The sequence below is a fragment of the Oncorhynchus mykiss genome, chromosome 27 (assembly GCF_057628025.1).
Source record: "Oncorhynchus mykiss isolate SJ-2025 chromosome 27, ASM5762802v1, whole genome shotgun sequence".
NCBI classification, from domain to species: Eukaryota; Metazoa; Chordata; class Actinopteri; order Salmoniformes; family Salmonidae; genus Oncorhynchus; species Oncorhynchus mykiss.
In genome coordinates, this window is record NC_143048.1 from 13,790,477 (window position 1) to 13,806,381 (window position 15,905).

At 42.6% G+C, this 15,905-nt stretch overlaps 1 long non-coding RNA gene across 1 annotated transcript; it reads left to right on the forward strand.

Moving 5' to 3' along the window:
* The first annotated feature begins 3,639 nt into the window (after positions 1-3,639).
* LOC118944739 (uncharacterized) lies at positions 3,640-15,164 on the forward strand. Its single transcript, XR_005040044.2, has 2 exons — positions 3,640-3,882; positions 12,021-15,164. It is a non-coding gene; the product is annotated as an uncharacterized LOC118944739 (long non-coding RNA).
* Positions 15,165-15,905: the final 741 nt, after the last annotated feature.

Consider the following 15,905-nt stretch of genomic DNA (forward strand, 5'->3'; position numbering starts at 1 on the left):
ATTACAGACAAACTTTGCAGAAGTCTATTTAAATTGAACTCGTTCGCCCACGCCCCTCTGCGCTTTTAATTATACATATATGGTTTGATAGATAGAATCGTCTGTTATGGTGTAAAACAATGTTAAAGCGCAATGCCACGTGTTGTTTAGTTGGGACTGAGAATATTGCGTTGCTGTAGGTTACTATGTCCAGTGTTTTTATTCGTTGCAGAAATCTACCCAGGAGATCCAAATGGCCTGTCGAAAGTTTTGCCGGTGCATTTCTTTAAATGCGACGAGTTGTTGTCCATCCTGCGATTGTTGGCCTGTGCCTCATCCTATCCCTATGGCCAGACAATTTCACAGTGTCCAAAGCCGATTCTCTGCTCTTGTTAATTGAATCGGATTTCTTATAGTTTAAAATCCACACAGACCCATGTACTGCCGAAACTGTATAAGGGGTTTATCTGAATCTGTAAAGCCACGGCGGAGATATAAAGAGAGAGAGACTATACCCGCATGTTGAACATTTTAAATCTCAAATAAACGTCTTTACCTGCGGCATCTGCCGGTGCGCACAGCGTGAGTATGTGTGTTGTTTTAACCGTCCAATTTTGGAATATTTGTTTCAAGAGGCCACATCACCTGCTCAACTAGGCTATCAGGTATGGTTTTGGTCTTTTCATTTTTAAATAGATAAGATCGAAAGCTGGCGATCGAAATAGCCTATTATTTGTAAATATGACAAGAAGCGCAACAGTCGATGGTTCAAGACTTCAACACTACGTGTGAGTACTTACTGAGAAGCAAAACCAAGAGCGCGTGTCAGAGTAGGCCTACACGCGCACTTAGACATGCACAGGTTCGTTTGCCTGTCTAGTTCTCGCTCTCTTGCAATTCCTTCAGTACAATTTTAGTAGGCCTATATGCTTTTATGCGTTGGGAGAAACAATTAACACTCACAAAACCTTTTAAAATATAGAATTTCACATAAATGATGTACGTTTTTCCACGCATTTCCTGATTGTATATTCTTTAACCATGATCAAACCATTAGCCTATCCAAAGACAACCAAATGAAATCCATAAAATTATTACTTTTGTTTAGGTATATTTACATGCCCAACATTGAAAATTGCAAACTTTAACAACATATTCATATACACAGAACGCTAAGCCTCCTTTTTTCAGATTTTTTTTTTTTTTTGGTTTATGGTTTTGTTGCATAAAATGCTAAATTTACCCAATTGATTTATCGAATTTATTCGATAAAACGGAAAGACACACTCTCGTTAATGGTGTTTGTGTTTGACCTACACTAGCCTATTTCTTCATTCTTTTTTGTACTAAAATTGTGTTTAAAACGGAGGACATTCTAAATACCAAACAAATATAGCCTACAAATTGTGCATGACGAACCACTGCATTTTGAGACATTTGGTAGTAGCCTATCATTATTATATTTCTAGTCTTCCAGAAAATTGTAAACCGGTAACAATTTAATTTCTGAAAGTATTGCTGTTAAATAACTTATTATTGCTGTTGTTCTTTTGTGCTGTTAATAACAACCATAATAATTGTTGTGGGTGGATGTTTAAATAGGTGTTTGTGCTGGGAAGTGCAATTACTATTACTATGGATGCACTAGGACCCAGGGCGGACACAAATTCAGGACACAACCACCACATAAGAGGCTTACCATATCTAATCTACACACACACACACACACACACACACACACACACACACACACACACACACACACACACACACACACACACACACACACACACACACACACACACACACACACACACACACACACACACACACCACTTAGAAACATCATATTTTTTAAATGGGCACGCAATTGGTCTCAGAGGCATACAAAACAACTGCAGTATTTTGATTTAATGTTCATCGTCTCCAAACTATTTTATTCCCCATTTGACCCCGACTTCTCTCCAGCTTTGTCAGAAGACTGCAGCCATATGTTGCATGATTGCTCTTGTCCAATTTCATTACCAAAGATGCACGCTCTTTCACTGTACAATTTGTCCAAAACATGCACTCTGTTTGCTGTCTGATTACAAAGACAAGGGGTAAAATGCAAACACGTTACTTACCAAAACAATACACATTACAGTAAACAATGTCTAAATGTGCAACAAAAAAATGATTTGCACCAGACCCATAGTAATGCACCAGACCCGTAGTAATGCATCAGACACGTAGTAATGCACCAGACCCGTAGTAATGCACCAGACCCGTAGTAATGCACCAGACCCGTAGTAATGCACCAGACCCGTAATAATGCACCAGACCCGTAGTAATGCATCAGACACGTAGTAATGCACCAGACCCGTAGTAATGCACCAGACCCGTAGTAATGCACCAGACCCGTAGTAATGCACCAGACCCGTAGTAATGCACCAGACACGTAGTAATGCACCAGACCCGTAGTAATGCACCAGACACGTAGTAATGCACCAGACACATAGTAATGCACCAGACACGTAGTAATGCACCAGACACGTAGTAATGCACCAGACACGTAGTAATGCACCAGACACGTAGTAATGCACCAGACACATAGTAATGCACCAGACCCATAGTAATGCACCAGACCCATAGTAATGCACCAGACATGTAGTAATGCACCAGACACGTAGTAATGCACCAGACACGTAGTAATGCACCAGACACGTAGTAATGCACCAGACCCATAGTAATGCACCAGACATGTAGTAATGCACCAGACACGTAGTAATGCACCAGACACGTAGTAATGCACCAGACACATAGTAATGCACCAGACACAAAGTAATGCACCAGACCCGTAGTAATGCACCAGACCCGTAGTAATGCACCAGACACGTAGTAATGCACCAGACCCGTAGTAATGCACCAGACACGTAGTAATGGCACCAGACACGTAGTAATCAGCCTATACGTGTATTGATGTATTTACTGGGGTCAAACATTAGTTTGTGGAACCAGTCTCCCCTCTTGGTGTCTTCTGTTGTAAAACAAGCAGAGGCCTGTGGATATTCAGGGACGCACTGAAAAAACTGTCATGAATGTAAGGATGTGATTTATTAGTGGGGGATATTCATGTCTATTTAACATCAAGGCCATGTTAAGACAATGCAACCTTGGTTGGTTGCATACACAATTTGAGTGTACTCATGGGAGTGTGTGATACCTTGGATGGACAGGGCCTATGGTCATGGCTGACAGTGCTATGGCTCTCAGGGAATGTATGTATGTATGTATGTGTGTGTGTGTGTGTGTGTCTGTGTGTGTGTGTGTGTTTGTGAGAGAGAGAGAGAGGGAGATTGTGTAAGCACAGAAAATAGGAGATTACCCACTGATCACCAGTTTAAGAGGTCACCGATATAGAGCGTTGGTGATGGGTTGCATCAAGCATGGGCCAAAAAAGACAAACCAAAACACAACAACCCCCTCCTCCAAAACCCCTGAAACCCCACCAGTGTTACTGTGCAGCTGCTAGGGCCCTGACTTCATGGAATTTGTTCGATACACACAGTGGGACACCAACACGCTCACACACGCACAGAGTTCAGCCGATTTATCATAATATGCTTTATCTGAAAAGTAAGTATCTTACCTCGGGATAAAGGGAGGATAGTGTGGCTTGTAGTCAGATTGGCAGAGGAAGGGAGAGGATGGAGGGAGCGAGTCGGCTGGTCCAAAGGGAGGACATGAAGGACCTGTTTGGAACAGATTATGACTGATAAGATACAGGGACCCATACGCCGACACAATGGGGAAGTGTTGTATCCAGGAACCTAGGTCTCTACGCCACTGGGAGATATGATTGACAGATGGACCTGGAAGGACCACCATCATACATAGATGAAGGGATGGATGGATGAACAGGTAACCACCGAGGAGGAGGGTAGGGTGTTTGGACCCCACTGGGGGCCTTTTCTATAGTTGGAAGGAAAAATAATGGTGGGATTCCTGATGAAGGAGTGTAGAGAACGAGAGGAAGTAGAGAGAGAGAGGAAGGGAGGGACATAGTGGGAGGGGCATGGGGTAGGACCTGTCCACAGAGACATTATAAGGGGCATAGCTAAAGGCTTTTTACAGGTGTGTGGTTTGAGTGGGTTGAACCCTTTTGCTGTGCTATGTTTTACATTTGGATTCAAATAGGTTTCTGTATGTGTCTTGCGTGATTGTTTTTTTGTATGTGATTGTCCTTATGTGTAAATCTTGAAAGCACTGGCATTTCCATTGAATTGTAAAGGGTTAATTGTGAAGGGTTAACATCCATGTCAGTGGTTGTCATGGTATCAAGGTCAGGCTGTGTTAAGACTTAAATTAAACCGATGTAGGGATTATGCTGTGTAACTAAGCCAGGCAGTGACAGTAGTGGGTTTTTGTGCACAGATACACTTGACTGTACGATACATTAGGAACTCCTTCCTAATATTGAGTTGCACCCTTTTTGCCCTCAGAACAGCATCAGTTTGTCAGGGAATGGACTCTACAAGGTGTCGAAATCGTTCCACAGGGCCCATGTTAGACTCTGATGCTTCCCACAGTTGTGTCAAGTTGTCTGGATGTCCTTTGGGTGGTGGACCATTCTAGATACACAATGGAAACTGTTGAGAGTGAAAAACCCAGCAGTGTTGAATCTTTTGTCTTTCTCATTCACCTGAATGGCACATACACGATCCATGTCTCAATTGTCTCCAGGCTTAATTAAAAAATCTTTCTTTAACCTGTTTCCTCCCCTTCATCTACACTGATTGAAGTGGATTTAACAGGTGACATCAATAAGGGATCATAGCGTTCACCTGGATTCACCTGGTCAGTCTGTATCATGGAAAGAGCAGGTGTTCTTAATATTTTGTACACTCAGTATTTATCGTAACTTTAAATTTACATTAGTAGTTCCTGCTTTATCTTGCATACATTGTTTTATGTTTGTTATATGTAAATTAGATGCTAATGGAAACCCAAGAGAATGGGAGCATAGCACTTTCCATTATGAACCTGTATTAAAGGAGCAATGTGGGATTCAAACAACAAAACAAAAATGGATGTATTCAGTCTGGGTACATTTGTTAGGATAGGGTTCCTACCACAGTATATGCGCATGTGGCAGGTTAAATATTTACAAATGTAGTACACCATGTATAGGGTTTCTTATAGGACGGCTGGGGTATGGTATATAAAGTATAAATAGCCTAGACCCAGACACCTTTGAATTACTATCTTGATAAACTATTGCTTCTTTATGAAAATATTGTGCCTTCTCATTATACAGTACAGGTCTGGTGCTGCTCATCAATATATTTACTATTCTAAATCTGGCCTTTGGTTTTGCTTCTAATCAGTCCTGCAAAACTCTGAGAACTTCTGATATGCTGTATATCAATACGACACATGCTGGGAAAAAGATAATGAAATAATGCTTTCAAAGTTTTCATGTTTGCATACATTCATGGCTAAAATATGTTCTCTTTATATTTTTTGCAAGGGTTTTGTGGTTGATTGTATTATCCATATTCCTGGCTTATTAAAGTTAGTATTGTAGAGATATTGGACATTGAAGGAGACACACTGAATGCAATATGTCATACAGCCAGGATTTGTGGCTCAGTCAATGTCTATTGAATCTCAGTGTGTGTGCAACAATACTCACAGTCTGGGTGCTGTCTTAATCAATGACACTACTCTGTGAAACACACACACACACTCACGGCGTGTGCTGCTGACTGCGTCTGACGGCGTGCGGGGAGATTCCTAATCCTGTGCAGACGGCAGCAGGTGGGGTCTGGGACTCGGTGTGTCAGCAGGGCAGGCATCAGTTTAACTGTGCTAATGGCCGGCGTTTAGAGTAGACACCCTGTCTTGCCCTGGACCACACTGTCCTGTCTGGGGATTACATAGGTTAACACCTGATGTGCTGCTTATTGCTTCAACGTACACCGGGCCTTCACTCCGGCATATAGTCCCTGTTTCAAATGAGCTTTTCAATTATCTTTTGATAAAATCCACTACATTTCAACCAATGCTGCTATGTCACATAGCATAGGTGTACTTATTAGTATCAATACTTTTATCATATATGCATAATCTGTCAAATTACTTTGTGACATCCCCCTTGAATTTCTAATAATTTGCACCAGTTTTTTTTTCCCATTTCAAGAAATAAGAGCTGCAAAGTTGACCAAGTCTGTCTCCCATTTCATTCCTCCTTGGAGTAGGGGACAATATGTATTTGTATTTGTACTGTACATCTATTTAGAGAGGGCATTATGTGGTGGACAGGGCTAGAGTTAATAACATACTGTATCTGCAGTAAGACAGGCATCATATAAGAGAAGCATGACATAAAGTGTGTGAAGATGGCTGGGGGGTGGTCCAGAGGGGTGCCATGCCCCCGGTCCTTAAATTGGAGAATTTTGCATTTTTCAAACACCTGAAACAGCTTTTTTTTCCTGCAATCTAGAGCCATAATCATGATTGTTAATTAGCTATCTGTATCCTCCTGACTCGTGGTATTTGTTTTAAAGAAACAAACTATGGGGGCCTCCCGGGTGGCGCAGTGGACGCTGTGCCACCAGAGACTCTGGGTTCAAGCCCAGGCTCTGTCGCAGCCGGCCGCGACTGGGAGGTCCATGGGGTGACGCACAATTGGCCTAGCATCGTCTGGGTTAGGGAGGGTTTGGCCAGTAGGGATATCCTTGTCTCATCACGCACTAGCGACTCCTGTGGCGGTTGGGTTGTGTTTCTGAGGACGCATGGCTTTCAACCTTCGTCTCTCCGGAGCCCGTATGAGTTGAGTTGTAGTGATGAGACAAGATAGTAACTACTAACAATTGGATACCATGAAATTTGGGAGAAAAAAGGGGGTAAAATAAAAATAAAAAACGAACAATGCTTCTCTGCTAAAATCTGGGTAAAATATTCAGTACATTTAGTTATTGCTTGCTTTTCTAAGTTCTACCAACCTTGCCAGCTAAGCTAGTTAGACAAGCTAGCGAGTATTTATTGCCTGAAATGGCTTCTTGGTAGCTTGTTATGAGGTTGGGAGATTGGGAACCTATCGGGGCTAGCTAAACCCACCTTGATAAAAATTGCTAGGTGGCTAGCTAGCAGTATTACAGAGAAATATTAACTAAAATAAAGCAAAAAAGATATATGTGCACTACCGGTCAAAAGTTTTAGAACACCTACTCATTCAAGGGTTTTTGTTTATTTGTACTATTTTCTACATTGTAGAATAATAGTGAAGACATCAACACTATGAAATAACACATATGTTATCATGTAGTAACCAAAAAAGTGTTAAACAAATCAAAATATATTTTATATTTGAGATTCTTCAAATAGCCACCCTGCCTTGATGACACCCTTTGCCTTGGCATACTCTCAACCAGCTTCACCTAAAATATATTTAGATTTATTTACCACTTCTTTGATTACTACATGACTCCATATGTGTTATTTCATAGTTTTAATGGCTTCACTATTATTCTACGATGTAGAAAATACACATATCAGCTTTATTGTTTGTGCGGGGGCACATTGGCAGTGTATGTGTGTGTGGGGGTGTGCTGTGTGGGGGTTGAGTGGGGTAAGGGGGGTGTACAGTGGCTTGGGGACCCTCCCCGGTCCATATGGCAGCAGACAGCAGTAGTAATCAAGGAAGTGGAGCAACAGGCCTGAGCCCTTATAATCCCTAGCCACACTCTGACACGTGCCATGCTGACGCATACACCACCTGGCACACAAACACACTTGGACGCATGCACACACACACACACACACATGCACGCACGCAAACATGCACATCATGTACACACATAAATACAGTGCTTTCAGAAAGTATTCAGACCCCTTGACCTTTTCCACATTTTGTTACGTTCCAGCTTTATTCTAAAATGTATTCAATAATTTTTCCCCTCATCAATCTACACACAATACCCCATAATGACAAAGCAAAAAATATATATATCACATTTACATAAGAATTCATATCCTTTACTCAGTACTTTGTTGAAGCACCTTTGGCAGCGATTACAGCCTCATCTTCTTGGGTATGATGCTACAAGCTTGGCACATCTGTATTTGGGAAGATTCTCACATTATTCTCTGCAGATCCACTCAAGCTCTGGCAGGTTGGATGGGGAGTGTCGCTGCACGGCTATTTTCAGGTCTCTCCAGAGATGTTCGATCAGGTTCAAGTCCGGGCTCTGGCGGGGCCACTCAAGGACATTCAGAGACTTGTACCGAAGCCACTCCTGCGTTGTCTTGGCTGGTGAACCTTTGTCCCAGTCAGAGGTCCTGAGCACTCTGGAGTAGGTTTTCATCAAGGATCTCTCTGTACTTTGCTCCGTTCATCTTTTCCTGGTCTCCCAGTCCCTGCCGCTGAAAAACATCCCCACAGCATGATGATGCCACCACCATGCTTCACCATAGGAATGGTGCCAGGTTTCCTCCAGACGTGACGCTTGGCATTCAGGCCAAAGAGTTCAATCTTGCTTTCATCAGACCAGAGAATCTTGTTTCTCATGGTCTGAGAGTCATTGGGTGCCTTTTGACAAACTCCAAGTGGGCTGTCATGTGCCTTTTACTGAGGAGTGGCTTCCGTCTGGCCACTCTACCATAAAGGCCTGATTGGTGGAGTGTTGCAGAGATGGTTGACCTTCTAGAAGGTTCTCCTATCTCCACAGAGGAACTCTGGAGCTCTGTCAGAGTGACCATCGGGTTCTTGGTCACCTCCCTGACCAAGGCCCGTCTTCCCCGATTGCTTAGTTTGGCCGGGCGGCCAGCTCTTGGAAGAGTCTTGGTGGTTCCAAACTTCTTCCATTTAAGAATGATGGAGACCACTGTATTCTTGAGGATCTTCAATGTTGCAGACATTTTTTTGATACCCTTCCCCAGATCTGTGCCTCGACCCAATTATTTTTCTCTGAGCTCTACAGACAATTCCTTCAACCTCATGTCCAATCAATTGAATTTACGACAGGTGGACTCCAATCAAGTTGTAGAAACATCTCAAGGATGATCAATGGAAGCAGGATGCACCTGAGCTCAATTTCGAGTCTCATAGCAAAGGGTCTGAATACTTATATAAATAAGGTATTTCTGTTTTTATTTTTATTTTTAATACATGTCTAAAAACCTGTTTTCACTTTGTCATTATGGGGTATTGTGTGTTGATTGCTGAGTTTTTTTTTTATTTAATCCATTTTAGAATAAAGCTGTAACGTAACAAAATGTGGAAAAAGTCAAGGGGTCTGAGTACTTTACCAAGGCACTGTACGTAAACATACAGATGCACACAAAGAAGAGAAGAGCATACAAAACATCTAAAAACACAGAGTCACAAAATACTATTTTCCTGCATTGTAGTAGACACTCTAATCCAGAGTGATTTACAGGAGCAATTAGGGTTAAGTGCCTTGGTCAAGGAAACGTCAAGAGTTTCCCACCCTTAATGAGCTCAGGGATTCAAACCAGCAACCTTTCCTTTGCTGGCCCAACACTCTAAGCTGCTAGGCTACCTGTCATCCTTCAATGACACAACACTTGTGTTGTTTTCCAACTGCATACTACAAGGCTTGCCTTACCTACACAGGTCCTAGAGTACACACTGTCACAACAAGCACAACAAGCACAATAAACATTGGCACACACATTACTGCTTGTTTATTGGTAGCAAAAGCATCAGCTACTCTTTCTAGGGTCCACAAAAAACACAAAACATGACAAGTAACAGAACAATGGTTCGCTGATAGACAAGGAGAGTCACACAAATTTCAAATACAATGGTATGCAAACAACACAACTAAAAAAATGATGCACGAACCCAGGGAGTCATGCATGCGCCTTGTGAAACGCTGTCACTCACACTTATAGACAGACGTGCAGGAACTTCCACAGCATAGCTGTCTCACTGTATATTGTAAATACACATATCTACCCTCATTTAGCGCATAAATCAAATTATTATTAATAAATCACATTATTATAGGGCCACATTTGCACATAGGCATACATTTACATAACTTTAACACACATTTTCAATTTACCACAAAAGCACCTTGTTAACCCACCAACCTGACATTGCACACACGTGGACACACACTCAGACAGAAACACACAAACCCCTTTGCGGTGACGCACAAGGACACACTCTCACAATGGTCCTCTTATTGTTAATTGGCTGTTTAATCCTGTGGAATGTCTCTAATTAGTACACTCTGGCGGGTGAGGATCTGACTCAATCTGCTGCGTTACAATAGACTGGCTGTAATGGGGATCTCAGACCACACTCTCTCAAGCACACGGTCAAACAAACTCCCATGCCCCAACACACACACACACACACACACACGTAGCAGAATCTGTAGACTGTGACAGTCACACACTGTCGCCTCATCACATGCAAAGTCATTGATACTCATGATTTTATTTTCCAATCCGGTTTCCACGACGAGGTCAGTTTGGGGTGTCAGTGACAATAATAATATGCATTTATATTGAAGAGGAAATAGAGCATCTAGGACTCAGTTGATTCCTCGGCATTTGAAGAAAAATCTAATACATATGATAAATGACAAACAGATCATCATTAGCTACAGTACACCATTCAATAGAACACACACTCTCTATGTCTCAGTCCCTCAGTCCCTCAGACGCCATTATCTGGCAACAAGTCATGTTATTGGATGTGTTGCTAACTGTTGGCAAACAGGACTGTAAACCTTGAGCTCACTTTACTGAATCTCCATGGTAGACCTAAGCCCAGCCCGGTAATAGAGTCACAGGTTGTCTTTGTCGTCACTAGACTAGGCCTCAGTGCATGAGCAATGAACCCGTTACTGTTTGCTAGATTGTGCTGTGTACTCCGCAGCGTCCTTTATAGCTATCCCACTAAGGTCATGCGTTGCTGCGCTTGCAATGGGGTGCGAACAAAAAAACAACTCTATAATATGGCTGGGTTCCATTCAGCCTGGCTCTGATAAAACATTTCCTGATGAGGATAACAGCACCACCAAAGAAGATCAAGCGAAAGATGCCTTCCAGGGCCAAGTCTGTTCACTGGTTAAAGTGCAAGACTGTGGGCATGCTGGAAGCAGACACAGTCAGCACTGGGCCTAGTGATAGATGTCATGCTGAGTAGAACGTGTGTAAGTCTGAACAGTGACAGAGAGGTGGCTGTACCAGGAGCTGAAGGACCAGAACAAGAGTGAGGTGAAATATAGATACACAGGTTAAATGATGCAGATGAGTAGTAGAGAGGAATATTGAGAGGAAGGAATGAGACAGAAATGAAGGGAGAAGAGGGCAGACAAGGGGGGGGGGGGGGGGGGTTTGGACATGTCGGGTGGTGGTGGGGGGGTTGAAGGAAGACCGGGGAGGCCAGCATCACTGCTGACACACTGCTGCGGTCCAAATCCCAGCTTAGCGTGTCTAAAACAGGCCCGGGAAATAAGGCTGCGAGGCCCCTAATGCTGAGACCGCTGTCACCCCCAATCACTCACACATTGTTAATCCCCACGCCGTGACCCAACACAGACACACACACAGCCGCCCGCCCACAGCCACCACACACCAACACCGGGCGGCCCATTGGCCTTGGCTCCAGGCGGGTGGCCGGTCCCAGCACTGGGTGACACGAGCTGCAGGGTCAACCTTCTGTGCCGGGGGGGGGGGGGGGGTACAAGAGCCAGCTGGGTAGAGTTGGGGTGAGTTTCAGTAGTGTTTAACATAGTAGTGATGCTATAAGATGGTTTAGGAGAATGTATGATGCACAGAGAGAGGGAGTGAAGGTGTTTAAAGAGACCAGGATGCACATAATTAAATAAACATTTTCTCCCACAACACAGATATTCTGGTTCTATTGTCCTTGTCACATCGCATGATAAGCATTTGTTTTCTTGTTTATTCTGCAGGAACTATGTAAACAATAGATCTTCTGTGCTCTGAGGATGCATTTGAGAGTCAGACGTCGTCATGTTGCTGATGTCGGTCTCTTTTGTGTCTCCCTGTAGGTCCGGTCACTGTGTCTACCAACTCTGCACCCCTGAATAGTCCAGAGAGCCACAAGCCCTCGCAGTGAACCAAGGTGCTCCAGTGAATACGGAGAGAGGGCCTGGATGGGAGGGCTGCAGGGGTTTCTCATGGTCTCACTTAGAAGGAAATGTTACTTAGAATGAATTGTCAAAGCTTCTTTCAGTAGTGTTGATCCTAATTGAACTGTCTGCAAACAAGCAAACAGATAAAGAATCCGATTTAAGTGGATAACACCATTTGGATTTATCGACATGAAGCTGAAACCCAGCGATACTCAGGTTACGTTTCATATATTGTACTGAACAAAAATATAAACGCAACATGCAACAATTTCAACGATTTTTTACTGAGTTACAGTTCATATAATGAAATCAGTCAATTTAAATAAATACAGATACCCAGTCGGGAATACAGATACCTTTAAAAAAAAAAAAAAAAGTATGGGCGTGGATCAGAAAACCAGTCAGTATCTGGTGTGACCACCATTTGGCTCATGCAGTGCGACACATCTCCTTCGTATAGGCAGTGGAACACGCTGTCGTACACGTCAATCCAGAGCATCCCAAACATTCTCAGTGGGTGACATGTCTGGTGAGTATACAAGCCATGGAAAAACTGGGATATTATCAGCAGACAGGAATTGTCTCCAGATCCTTGTGACGTGGGGCCGTGCATTATCATGCTGAAACATGAGGGGATGGCGGCGGATGAATGGCACGACAATGGGCCTCAGGATCTCGTCACGCTATCTCTGTGCATTCAGGTTGTCATCAATAAAATGCAATTGTGTTCGTTGTCCATAGCTTATGCCTGCCCATACTATAAGCCCATCGCCACCATGGGGCACTCTGTTCACAATGTTGACATCAGCAAACCGCTCGCCCACACACACAAACGCCATACAAGCTGTCTGCCATCTGCCCGGTACAATTGAAACCGGGATTAATTAGTGAAGAGCACACTTCTCCAGAGTGTCAGTTGCCATCGAAGGTGAGCATTTCCCCACTGAAGTCTATTACAACGCCGCACTGCAGTCACGTTAAGACCCTGGTGAGGATGATGAGCACGCAGATAAGCTTCCCTGAGATGGTTTCTGACGGTTTGTGCAGAAATTATTTGGTTGTGCAAACCCACAGTTTCATCAGCTGTCCGGTTGGCTGGTCTCAGATAATCCTGCAGGTGAAAGGGGATACCTAGTCAGTTGTACAACTGAATGCATTCAACTGAAATGTGTCTTCCGCATTTAACCCAACCCCTCTGAATCAGAGAGGTGCGGGGGGCTGCCTTAATTGACATCCAAGTCTTCAGCGCCCTGGGAACAGTGGGTTAACTGCCATGCTCAGGGGCAGAACAACATATTTTTACCTTGTCAGCTCTGGGAATTGATCCATCAACCTTTAACTGCTAGGCTACCTGCCGAAGAAGCCAGATGTGGAGGTCCTGGGCTGGAGTGGTTACATGTGGTCTGTGGTTGTGAGGCTGGTTGGACATACTGACAAATTCTCTAAAACGATGTTGGAGACGGCTTATGGTAGAGAAATTAACATAAAATTATCTGGCAACAGCTATGTTGGACATTCCTGCAGTCAGCATGCACGTGTTGTGTGATAAAACTGCACATTTTAGAGTGACCTTTTATTGTCCCCCAGCACAAGCTGCACCTGTGTAACAACAATGCTGTTTAATCAGCCACACCTGAATTATCTTGGCAAAGGAAAAATGCTCACTAACAGGGATGTAAACAAATTTGTACAACACATTTTTGAGAAATAAGTGTTTTGTGCATTTGGAACATTTCTGGGATCTTTTATTTCAGCTCATGAAACATGGGACCAAGACTTTAAATGATTTATATTTTTGTTCAGTGTATATAGTGAAAACAAATAACAGCACATCTATACAACTTTCCCTGGTGTACTGTGTAGTTCAGTGGTACTATAGCTAAAGTCACATTATAGAGTTAAGGAAACACCAGTATTTTGTTCTGCTAATATACACCCTTACGGAAAAAGGTGCATCTAGAACCTAAAACAGTTATTTTGCTGTCCCCATAGGAGAACCCTTTGAAGATCCCTTTTTGGTTCCAGGTAGAACCATTTCCCCAGAGAGTTGTACAAGGTACCCAAAAGAGTTCTACCTAGAAACAGAAAGGGTTCTACCTGGAACAAAAATGGTTTTCCTATGGACGCAGCCAAAGAACCCTTTTGGAACCCTTTTTTCTACGAGTGTATGGAGAACAAAAAGGATATGTGGACAGAGATAAATGAATAGGAATTGATCAAATGTTACTGCTTTAGAATGAGGTTTTATTTAGAATTATAGCAAGGGTCCAGTGTTGTAATTCAATGAAAGGAAATGACAAAAAATACAATCTGACTTTGGTTCAATGTCTGCAGGCTACATTGTGCTTTTGCCATTTACAGTTGACGACCTACATTTATACAGTATTTCTCCCTTTAATAATCGTACCTAGCCTGATTTTATATTGGTCTCTCCTGTCTGTGTGCCTAATGTTGTGTGTTTATGCTGGTGTTAATCTGTATCGTAGCTATGCGTACTGTATATATTTGAGTGTGCCTCTGCGTATATACAGTTTGTCAGGTGTGTGGCAGTAATTGACAAGGACACTGATCCGGTGGCTAGATTAGAAGGTCAGTGTGGGTGGAAACTGGGAATGAGGGACAGCTATTCCTGAACCGGAGAATATATAGACCAAGACTTTTCTGTCCTGCTGCCCGACATACTCACCCACAAATTGATGTACACAATAGATATTCACCCTCATTTACTTCAGTACAACAACCCTGTTAGGCATTTCTAATCAGATGCTACTGTTTTATGGTGCAGGCAAAATTAGCAGATTTCTTTGCAGACTTGTTAAAATAAACAGGTCGGCAAACTACACCTACAATATTAAAAGTAGCACCTGAGTAGAAATATGTATGTGCAAAGGAATTAAGGGGACGCTAATTTAATTAGGCTACATCCCCTCAATTCATAAGCACATATTTTGATTACCATAATAATACAGATTTCTACTAGTTTCCTTAACATGTTAAGCAACATGGTGGAAAACTTCAGTCATACTTGTTCAGTGGGGAATTCTAAAAGTCAAGAAGACAGATTCGATCTTTATGTTGATTTGTCCTGTCCACCCCTGTGAGAGATGTGCTATTCTGAGGCACTTGCATGCTTGCAGCCTCAATCATGTATTTCCACTTTAACATCAGTACACTTCTAGCAGTTCATTAGGGCAGACTTTCACATATTTTACAATAAAACGGGATAGAGCAAAACAAATATAAATTAGTTTGAATGTTGAAGAGATAGCAAGGGTCTCTGAGGCTGAGCCCAGTTTTTATGCTAGTGTTAATTTATTTATCAATGTGATGACGGAACAAATGAACTGAGCACTTTTTGGACATTCTCTATAAGGATGTTCTCTCTCTGATCTGAAGACTTCACATAAAAACAGGGACACATAGAATGACACTGTGCTCTAGGCCTAACATACCACAGCTGAGAACAGATATCTGATACAGTGACGCTGATTGTTCCTGTAAGGATTCAGTTGTATATGTCAGATAAAACAGTACAGCTCCAACGGTCTGAATATTGTTGAAGAGATACCTAAAAGAATGTTTAGTATAGGGCTCTACAGATACCCTCCATCCATGGACTTCACGTCATTCAGAGTATGACTTGTCTAGTTGGCTCGTTGTTCAAATGTGGTACTTTACTGCCCTCTAGTGGTCGTTTTGTATCTCAAAAAATGTATAAAGAGCAGAATCCACGTAAAAAAAAACAACAGTTTTTCCATTGCCTCAAAACATGGGACAAGACTACCAATTGGATACCACGAA